Source organism: Bacillus rossius, chromosome 1 (genome assembly GCF_032445375.1).
Source record: "Bacillus rossius redtenbacheri isolate Brsri chromosome 1, Brsri_v3, whole genome shotgun sequence".
NCBI lineage: Eukaryota > Metazoa > Arthropoda > Insecta > Phasmatodea > Bacillidae > Bacillus > Bacillus rossius.
Window position 1 is genome coordinate 53,540,818 of NC_086330.1, and position 12,086 is coordinate 53,552,903.

At 34.6% G+C, this 12,086-nt stretch overlaps 1 protein-coding gene across 3 annotated transcripts in view; it reads left to right on the forward strand.

Annotated features, from left to right (window-relative positions):
- The window catches only part of LOC134536140 (protein transport protein Sec16A), a 130,782-nt gene that overhangs the window by 30,195 nt on the left and 88,501 nt on the right, over nucleotides 1-12,086 (forward strand). The gene's annotated exons all lie outside the window — the stretch shown is intronic.

Below are 12,086 nucleotides of genomic sequence, written 5' to 3' on the forward strand. Positions count from 1 at the left end.
AGCCTTAAGAACTATTTTAAACATTTTAAATGCAGCCAACTATTCTGATTATTATGATATCACACTTATTGTAATATATAAGAGCTAGCTTAACCACTCATGAGTGGTAAACTACTGGTAAACATCTTAAATGATTGAAAATTGTGTCAGGGAATAAAAATGCAACTTATAACATTTCTAGAAAATATGCTTTCCTTTAGAATTACCAATAATTAATTTCAGTGGGGTGAGTTCTACTGAGTAAAAACATATTAAAGGGGCAGTTGAAGTCTTTTTCTAGTGTTTTCTTCTTATAAAAAAGGTTTTATCATGTAATTATTAATTTATTTTAGTATACTTACGTTTTAATATGAAATTGGGACATTTGAACGGCACAGACAACCTTATTTTCCTGCAGAAAAAGTGGCAACATCAAGTGGCGCCGCAGGATTGTTCGTGTCTGAAAGGTCAGAGAAATTGGTCAATTCAGGTCTGGAAAACCTGAAAAAGTCGGGGATTTTTGGAATTCTAGGCTTGTAGCAACCATAAAATCATGAAAAAAGTAATCTATTAATGTTTAAAATTGATGGACTGTCATTTGTGAACAAAAAATTGTATTGAAGTGCAGGTATGAGAAAAATTAATTTAATTGGTTCTATTGTACATCTCTTATTGAATCACTTTGAAACCACAAATGCTCGCTAATTTATTTTTATTGTAAAAATGCAACATATAAATTGTACCATTAGTATTTGGTGGAGTAAGTATTAAAAACAGTTTTCATACAAATAAAAACAGTAACACAGAAATCTTCTGTTTCAAAAACAAAATTGGACTACAAATAAAACCATAATATCTTGTCTCTAATTATTGTGAAATTAGCATTTTTAATGCAACTTATAACTTATTATTTACATTTCACAATATTTGTAAAATAAATATTCATATATAAAAATATCTACAAATAACCATCTATTTAATTTTTTGTAAAAACAGAATATTTTCCATGCCTTTCTGAATCAAAACCACAAAAAAATATTCAATGCTTATTCTATTTCAAAAATTGGTAGTGCAATATGCTAGCAAACATTGAGTTGCATGTTTAATTCCTAGAATAATACACAAATCAACTGGATTAATTGGGTGGGAATTATATTTTTAAATAATTTCCGATACATGTAACTTGACTATCACAGCGACTTCGGCATAGAAACAAATCATGCTGTTTGTGAAAATTAGTATAGAGAAAAATTATTATAAAATCACCAAATGGTCAATGTAACATTTGGGGAAACGCCAAGTATGCAGTACTACTGTGGTTTACTTCACACTCCTGGCCAAAGAAAAATGCAAGAAAATGCAGCCTGGTTTGTTTCTACTTAATAGTATACAACTTTGATCTATGAGATGAGAAAATCCGCAACAAAGATAGTTGAAGAGTTTTTTTTGTATTAAATTAATGCTGATAAGTCTTAGTGGCAAACATAATTTTAAATAATTAAGTTACTTAATAATTATACATGCACATATGTCCTATACATACAGAAAGTATGAATATAAGGTGAGTCAGGTAAATTAAAGTCTACATGAAGGATTGTTTCTCTCTGTGTGTAAGAAAATATATTTTGTATGATTTTTAAAAATATAAAAATGTATGTAACAGTAATGTCACATTTTATAAAATATATTTTTACAAGTTAATTACGTTTTAAACTAATTTAGCTGAAAAAAGCAATAATTTTGAAAATTAGCTAAAACAGCATTTATGCTGGAAATAAGCAAAAAAAAAAAAAGCATATAAAGTGTGAATTAGTAAAAAAAAAAAGCATCTATAGCAAGATGCTAATTTTTGCGGCCCCTAGCAATAAGAAATGTTTTAAACATGCAACAAGTTATTCAATTTTTTTTCACTACTGCTTTGCTAAACAGTAATGGTAAAAATGCCTGGAATAATTTTAAACTTGAAAACAAAATATTACTTGTATTCATTTTGTCACATCAAATAACGTGGTCACACACACCGGAAGTGGGTAGTTATGGGGGGGGGGGGGATAAATAAAAAAAATGTCAACAACCATTGACTTCAACACCACATAACAATGACACTCCATTGCGGCCATTAAAAGAAATGAATGTCATAATTTCAATGGCGTATAAATCAACAGTTACAATCAATCTAACATCTAACACCATGTGACACAGTAGTAGCATCCTTGCTATATGTATCTATGACAAAAAAAGATGTTGTGACTCAAAAATATATACCTATAAGAAACAAAATTAGCACAAATTGTTTCGATAATATTGCTGAAACAAAAAATAATTTACTTGACTGCGTTAACTACGAAAACTCATGAATAATTAGGGTTTAAATATGTAAATGTGAGCTCATTTTATTTATAAATACAACCTCCAAAAAAAAATCCACTTTTTTGTGAAACTGATTGCATTGGATTTCATGGTATTTTGCTGTTCGTTAAAATTTTCTGGATCAACATGTAGAGTAGCAGATTCAGAAAAATAAGGTGCATGGGAACTAAAAAGCTAGGTTGGTTGATTAGGTTAGCATAAGATAGGTAAGCTGCATAATTAAAAACACAATGTTTTATTTCATGATTGAAATATTTTAACAAACATTTTCCATATAATTATTGTAGCTAATTTAACATTACCAACCTTCACTTTGTTATTTGTCTAATTGTACAGAAGTTGTTGCATGATGTGAGAAAAATTTTTTTTTTATGGATTCTATCATTTTACTATTAAAATTCGATATTCTTATTCGTGAATAATTCGGTATTCATATTTATCATTCGATTAGAACTGAAAACTGTTATTTCCACAGACCTAGTGGACATGTTAATCTCACAACAGTTATTTTTAGCCAACTGCAGGGAATAAGATTTTATAACGTCAAGAACTTGACTATTCACTTTCCGAAATATGTGTTTAAAAAAATATACTGCATGTAATATAATAGCAATATTAACTGCATTGCAAAGCTTGTTCACACTTTTATCATTTGTTGAATTTTGATGTGTTGTATTTATATGCATATGATTATTGCATATATACTTACATTAAGTAAACTCTAGTGAAATTCCACCAATAGATGAATGTGCACATTCCTAGTGTAAATTGTTATTATTAACTTCTCCTATGTAAGTCTACCTTTTATTATTAATGTTTATTGAAAATTAAGACAATTTTTTGCATCATGTTCCTGTTTAATTCTCTACATAAAAATACCATACATATATCTGAAAGTAAGAACTGTATTTATTTCATTTCAAAACTGAATATTTCATTGTTAAATTAAAAAAATATATTATATTGTCACGTGCACCTAGCCGGTGCCACCGCCATTTCTGTCACGATCCACCTTCAGAGGGGGGGCGAGAATCGTAGCTCTTTACATAGAAACAACTCGCTTGGCATCAACTAGTCTTAACTTCATAAAATACTTTACTGTACCTAGGATCATAGGTTCGTCATCCCGTACAGGATGTCTGGTGAGAGCTGAACTAAGGAGATTTTGCAAAATAACATAATACTAAATTAAAATTATTTTATTCTTAAAGTCAAATAATCAACATCATTCTTGACGAACATTTACCCATCGGGATTAAAATTTAAAACAATACTCTTCTTTACTTCCTTAACGATTGAACGACCTTACAAGAGAGAGAATGAGAGAACTTCACTAAACACTTCCCTAGTCCTTCCGAATACCTCAAATCATAATTAATACTTAAAATTAAAACAAAGATAAGTCCATACTCACATTTTCCGAAAAGCCTTTCTTGATCGATTACTTAAAACTAACGTAGGGGCCTCTCCTGCCCTTAAAATCCGAACGAACATTACATTTTAAAAATTATAACTAAACGACTAGTGACGAGGGCCATTGCCTCCGCCCGAAAGCTTGAAGATGACTACATTATGACCTAACTTAAATTAAACGACTCGTGGCCTCTGGCGTCGGCCATAGCTTCCGCCCGAAAGCTTGAATTCCTACATCACGAACGAACTAACAACTCGTGACCACAGGTGAGACGCATAGCCTCCGCCTGAGTGAGCCTGAATTCCTACATCACGAACGAACTAACAACTCGTGACCACAGGTGAGACGCATAGCCTCCGCCTGAGTGAGCCCCGAGTCACCACTCACTTGCGCTTAAATTCGCGCGCCCTGCCGCGCCTACCATAACAAAAGCTCGTTATTGAAGTCAAATTTACTAAACAACTAACTAGAACATCTGGGAAGGCTACCCCCCTCTACCCCGATGTGCAGGCCACACCGCGCGGCTTGTTACGACAGCGCGCCCCAGTAACTGCGGCCCGTGGCTGCGCCAGCGCGCGGCCAAACAAACAAACAAAATTCTGCAAGCCCGCAGCGCGCCGCGCCGGCCCCGTGCCCCAATTACATGGTCACGCCACTTGCGCTGACGAGTGAACAGAGCAGCCAGCCCAGAGTCCCGTCAGTAAAGTCCCTAAATTTGATTTCAACAACCCTGCAAAATTTCCACCCGCGACATAACCCTCCCCTCACAGAGCTCGAGCCCCATCGAGCTACCTCAAAATTACAAATTGTCTTTTTCCATTAAACCATAACTATAAATTCCTCATTTCACAAAAATAATAATTTTCTTAGTTCCTTGCTGTCTGAACATACATCTAGATTCTGCATAAGAGTTATTTTAAAACAACAAGTATTCATAAAATTAAATGTAAAACTTTTATCTGGTTTGTTCTCACAGGAACCTTCAGAGGCTCGAGTTCTCAATTCTAAAAAAATTGTTCTGTTAGTGAAGCTCTCTTTACAAATTAAATTACTGTTCTTAGTTTCTCAGTATTCGTTAAACAATGTGCAAATTCTTGATAATTATTATTATTTTTTTTTTTTTCGGTTTCCGTTTATTACCATACTTCTTTCGTTCTTCAAAAAAAATTAAGTGTCCTTACAGTGTTTCAATTAATTAAACTCTTATCTCGTGAAGGTTGGTGCAACTCCTCGAAGTCAGTGTTGTCGAGAAGAGTAGCTCCCTGGGCTGGCCATCAGCAAACACCACTCAACTCCAACAGCTACTGGACTGGCTTCCAGGGCAGCTCACAACTTCTCCCCACATCTGCTTCGGAGTTGTGCCATCCTCATCACGAACAGATTACAATTCTGAAACATCATCAACAGGCATTACCATCACGCCTGACAAATACAAAACTAACTACTAAACTGCAATCGATGGGCAAGGATGCAAACACACAAAAAAATAAAATTAATTAATTCAACTGCTAACATAAAGTATCCCACCCTTAGCATAATCTAATCAGGCAAATAATTTGATAGGAAAAACTTAAGGAAGGGAAACATGACCTCCAATGATTTTCCCTAACTCTTGAGTCTTGATCTTCTCTATACAGCAAATAGTCCCCACGAAGTAACTGGGTTGAAGGTCAGTTCACATGACCCACCCATAACCTCTTCTACTCTTCTTTTCTTCTGGGGGCAACCACAATGCCCACCAATCTCTCTCCATGGTGCCGAACCAGCTATCCCATGAGAGTAAACAACGTAGTCAATAGAAGCGCAGAGGGGAAACACCAATCTCTGGCTTGTCGAGTCATAAAACTGCTTTATCTTCTTCTTCTTCTGAGTAAAAATATCTGACTAACCTTGCTTCTATTCTTCCAGACAGTAAAAGTTCATCAGGTATCTTCATGAAAGAAACATTCTAACTAATAATTCTTCATTTTTCTTCTTCTTTATTTCTGTTAGTTGTAATAGAAGGCCATGTTAGGGAGGTTATAGGGAAAAAGAGTGGCCAATTCCCACCCCATCACCCACCTAGATCATGACTAATTAACTTTTAAACTTTCTATTTCAAACAAATTTAAAAAAAAAAAAAAAAAAAAAACATTTTATTTAAACTTTTAAATTATAGCAACTTTTCCTTCATAACCTCAAAAGCAAATCAATAATTCTAACTGAAATTGTGATTTACTGCATCCTTGTTCCATCCGATCTGTTTGTTTATAACCTTTCTTGTAAAGTATAAAATTTTCAAACATTACTAATTCAAAAAAAAGTAAATTCTGGTGTCCTTCGAGTTACAATTAAATTTACTATTTCTTAGCTTGAAATAATTTAAGTTTTCAGAACTATTTCATTGTCTAATTCACAACACTTAAAAATCAACTCAAAACAACAAATCATCAAAATCAATAAGATCATCTGACCTACCTATCAGTACTGTGAACTTGAACTGTTCGTACACATTTATAATAAGCTATTGTATTTAAATTCCAACCTAAATAAGGTTTTAAAAAAAACTACTAATCCCTCTGTAAATTAAGAAAATTAACTTTAAAAATTAAACTTAAGGTATTAGTTCTTTTTGACAGCTACCACAACTCACTAGTTCCATTACATTACTATAACCTAAAAAGTTCTGTAAATAATGTTTATAACAAAAAAAAACTCCAGTTACTGTCTTCCATAAAAAAAAATAAAACTTTACATGACCTTATTAATCTCCACTTGTAAGTCCATGGCTGCCAGCTTTCTCTTCTCTTGAATCTTCAGTCTTGGCTCTTGTTTCAGTGATCTTGTATCTTGTCTCTCGAACTCTTGTCATCTTGTAAACTGGACTGCTGCTCAGCTCATCTTAAGGAATCTGTAACAGTTTCAAAAATACATGTTAATTTAAATTACATAATTCCTGTTCTTTGGTCCTAAAAAAAAATTGTATTATTAGTACACATTACCCTGAAACAACATTATTATTCATTGTTTATTACTTAAAAAAAATGCTTTACCATAAAATCCTTTTTTTGTTCTTTTCATTAGGCCTATTTATTTTCCTTCTTCTTAATTAAATTCTGCTTCAAATGTTAATCCTAACTTAAGACCTACCATCTATTTATTATTCATTACCTACATTATTTATGTTACCCTAAAATTCCCATAAGTTTCTAATACTTCCTATCAAAGACATTCTCTCTAAAAAAAAATTTACTTGTGACTCTTAACTTAACAAACTTAAAAAAAACTTTTACACTAGACTTAACTTATTATTCATTCTTAGTTACTAAATTTCTATATGTAAACTTTAGTACTTACAAACAAAAACTGCCTATTTCTCTCTACCTCTTAATCTCTTTCAATTATTACAATAATAATGTTACCTTGCATCTTTAAACTTTCTTCTTTTCAATTAAATTAGACATCTCATAACAATAAAAATTCTGCCTATACTCTTCTTATGGGTGTACAAACCAACAACAAAATTTCAAATTCTCAAGTTTCCTTATATTTAAATTATGCAATACAAATAACCTCTGTGGTGCCTGTACCCTTTTAGGCCTACCACCTTCTCCTCTCACATCATGACAACTCTTATTCCTCGGGGTCTGTATTCACTGTTACAAATCAAATATCTCAAAAAAATTAAAAACAAATTTATTATTTTAAGAAAACAAAAATTTACATTGACTTTACTATGGAGCCTGGAAATCTCAATGTCCCACAGCAGCTAACATGACTAAATCCCATGGAACCCCAGGTTTACATAACCTGTGCCCAAAAATTTAAGCATACCAGGCTTTCCCTGCACTGGTTTTACAGCATCACACACTATTTAGGGCCCCTGATCTGCCATCAGTCCCAAGGAGTTTTCCCACAACCCCTCTCTACACAAGCGCCTACCGCATTCCTCTCAATTGGCTATCGGTTTTACGGCATTCTTTTGGGATCCGACCATCAAGTTAGGGCTAATCGAACATTAAACCTCCATACTTCCAAACTAATGTAAATCAATTAAATTTTCTCTGTAAATTCTAAAAATCAAAAAAAATTATTCCAACATGCCAAAGAAACTTCCAAAAAAAATTCATAATCTTATCTTCAAACCATTAAAATAAAAATAAATAGATTACTCTGTTTTCTCCTTAATAACTGTAAACTGTCAACAAATATCATGTCGTAAATTTTAACTATGCTTACTGACTCTTAATCATAAAATCTCATTTGTCCTAATTAATAAACAACCGATTTCCTTAAAATCTCACTGTATCTCTCACACTCAAACTTCACTGGCTGAATATCTCAATAAATTCAAAAACAATTATCTAAACTCTTAAAGAAACTCCTCCCCAATTATTCAAATTACTTCACCTTATTTTATTTCATTACTTAAAACACCTTACTCAAAAAAAAATTAATTAATTATCTAGCTATCTTCCATTATTATTTATTTACCGAACAAAACTTTCTTATAAATTAATTTAGTAAAATTCAATTTCACATTAGGCAAGTACACTAACTCTCTACAGCAATGTTTCTCATTTCCCTCCTTCCTAACTGAATCCAATCTTACTTAACCTCCAGGGAATTTACCTCACAAAATAACCAAAAATTTCACTGTAGTGCCTATCTGCTATAGGCCCACTACACAGGGGGCTCTAACCCCACCAACAAACTTCATTGAAATGGTACCCTATCCCATACAGGATAGCCACTTCGGTACTACCATGGGGAACTCCTGCCCCAAACTACTCACAACTCTCAGGATTCTCCTGACCCTTAATTCCGTAGTCAGCCCATCTCCTATGGTCTGCGCTACAATTCCCTTTCTTCCCAGGGACACAACGCCTCACCTTAGGGTCCCTCGCCCTAATGAAAACATTAATTTTGTCTCTCTGTTCTTTTGGAGTAAATTCCCTCTACACACAAAATCTAGCCTTCCCAGTTTTCTCAATGCTTATCGATTTTATAGTGTACCTCCTTAATAATGTTTACAAATCCCAAAAAAATATTTTTAAAACCGAGGTAGAATTTAACTAACAAAAACATAAACAACTTACAACGAAACACTTCTAGCCTATACATCATACACTTCTTAAAATAAATTACTTACATACTGAAAGTTCCTCGCTTGCGGTTCCTCCGTTCTCCGCTAGGTCTCAGCACCTCCCCGTCACGTGTTCATTCTGCCACGTCCACTGACGTGTCGTTCTGAAACAACTCTCAACATTTTTCTTATTAAAACAAAACATCACTATAAATTCTATAACTCTCTTTTAAATAAACTCTCGTTTTCTCTTTAATTCCTTTTTACCGTCTATCCTTCCCTCGACTGATTTAATTCGTACGTCTCGTCTCCTAAGCGCACGACAGCAAAACAAACTTGACTTGAAAATAATTCCTATTTACGAAAAAAACTTTATTTTAAATTTTAACTCTCTTAACCTACAATCTTAAAATGAACTTCAATTAAATTAAACCACTTGCATTATCTCTAATAAGCATTTAACTTATAACGTATTCTCCTCACGTAATAATCCCCGATATAAATCTACAATAAATTCAACGACTTAAAACAACTTATCACTATAAACTTTATCCTTACAAGTATCCTCAAATAAACATCTGTTACGTCAAAAAAAAAATCTCAAAGACTTCCTCCACTATAGACTAAAATTCCGTAATCCTCTCCTCAAGTAAACTCTTAATAACCTGCTATCAGAAGCTGAAACTAACTTAATAATAAACATAAAAATCTACCTCTCTCTCTCTCCAGAAATAGAACCTACCCGGCGCCTCCACCATTTCTGTCACGTGCACCTAGCCGGTGCCACCGCCATTTCTGTCACGATCCACCTTCAGAGGGGGGGCGAGAATCGTAGCTCTTTACATAGAAACAACTCGCTTGGCATCAACTAGTCTTAACTTCATAAAATACTTTACTGTACCTAGGATCATAGGTTCGTCATCCCGTACAGGATGTCTGGTGAGAGCTGAACTAAGGAGATTTTGCAAAATAACATAATACTAAATTAAAATTATTTTATTCTTAAAGTCAAATAATCAACATCATTCTTGACGAACATTTACCCATCGGGATTAAAATTTAAAACAATACTCTTCTTTACTTCCTTAACGATTGAACGACCTTACAAGAGAGAGAATGAGAGAACTTCACTAAACACTTCCCTAGTCCTTCCGAATACCTCAAATCATAATTAATACTTAAAATTAAAACAAAGATAAGTCCATACTCACATTTTCCGAAAAGCCTTTCTTGATCGATTACTTAAAACTAACGTAGGGGCCTCTCCTGCCCTTAAAATCCGAACGAACATTACATTTTAAAAATTATAACTAAACGACTAGTGACGAGGGCCATTGCCTCCGCCCGAAAGCTTGAAGATGACTACATTATGACCTAACTTAAATTAAACGACTCGTGGCCTCTGGCGTCGGCCATAGCTTCCGCCCGAAAGCTTGAATTCCTACATCACGAACGAACTAACAACTCGTGACCACAGGTGAGACGCATAGCCTCCGCCTGAGTGAGCCTGAATTCCTACATCACGAACGAACTAACAACTCGTGACCACAGGTGAGACGCATAGCCTCCGCCTGAGTGAGCCCCGAGTCACCACTCACTTGCGCTTAAATTCGCGCGCCCTGCCGCGCCTACCATAACAAAAGCTCGTTATTGAAGTCAAATTTACTAAACAACTAACTAGAACATCTGGGAAGGCTACCCCCCTCTACCCCGATGTGCAGGCCACACCGCGCGGCTTGTTACGACAGCGCGCCCCAGTAACTGCGGCCCGTGGCTGCGCCAGCGCGCGGCCAAACAAACAAACAAAATTCTGCAAGCCCGCAGCGCGCCGCGCCGGCCCCGTGCCCCAATTACATGGTCACGCCACTTGCGCTGACGAGTGAACAGAGCAGCCAGCCCAGAGTCCCGTCAGTAAAGTCCCTAAATTTGATTTCAACAACCCTGCAAAATTTCCACCCGCGACAATATTACTTGTAATGGGATTTTAAGAGGCATTAAAGTAAGGGTGTGTGAAACTGGATATTTCATTTCAAAGCAAAGTCAATGCAAATACAGTATTTACCAGCAGAAGGGTCGCCCCTGCATATGGGTTGCATCTATAACTTTGGGGAAAAAAAATTCTAACATTTTCACTATAAGGGTCACCCTCGAATGTGTCGCACCATAAATCGGTCTCCAGCAGAATACAAGTGAAGTCTTTATGTTTTGTGTCTCAGTGTATTGCCATGAAAGAAACACAGCACCGGTTCTTCATCCTTTATGGCCCAAGTATACAATTTTTTTATAATTGTATTTCTGCGTAGAAAACATGGGGAATATCACACCAAAAAAATGTTTGGATACAGTTGAATCACAAAAACCTGATATAGACGTAATGATTATGGCCCGGGGCCAGTTGACGGACATTTACAATGATGAGAGAGGTAGGAAGAACCATAAACACTGCTGCATGGCCACTTAGTACTTACTCACATGTACACCTACACCCTCCCTCCTCTATCTCACACTCTGACTGGTTTAATTTTTAGATTATTTTGTATTTTCCTCTCTTGCCAAATGTCAGCAGGGCGTCAGATAGAGACATCACTTACTGACGCCGGCTGGTTACCCGCCCGACAGGCAGGAGACACATCTTAACGGCACAGTTAATGGTGCTTTACACAAACTGCTTATATGTTTTAACCAAACAATTCATACTTACTTGTAACATATTTATTAAAAACCAACACACACTAGTTATTTACGCACATATTCGACCACACAGTGGAATGTAAAAATTTTTTTTACCCAAAATAAAAACAAAAATGCATAAGGGTTGCAGTACATGTTAAACAAAAAATTGGCATAAAATGTGCCACCCCTTTGTGGATAAATACAGCATTAAAAAAAGAGAATTTTAAATAATTTTTATACTAGGTCTTCAAACAGATATGAGTATGAAATAATCTACTAGTGTAAGTTTATGTTACATAAAAATTACTTTAAAGTAGCAGAAAAATCTTGGACTGTGTTTTATTCCTTCAGCACACATACATCTATCTTAAACACATCACAAACATAATTTTTACTTTACATTATAGAAGATATTTTGTTTCCAAGCCCCAGGCAAAATATATTTTCCAAGTTAAAGTTTAAAGTTTTCATATCGACTTAGTATTTTCAAAGCTTTGTCCACCTCTTTATTTAACATATTTCTTATTAAACAAAATTATTTTTGTATTCTTAAAATTATAAAGTAGAAAAACTTGGACTCAAGCT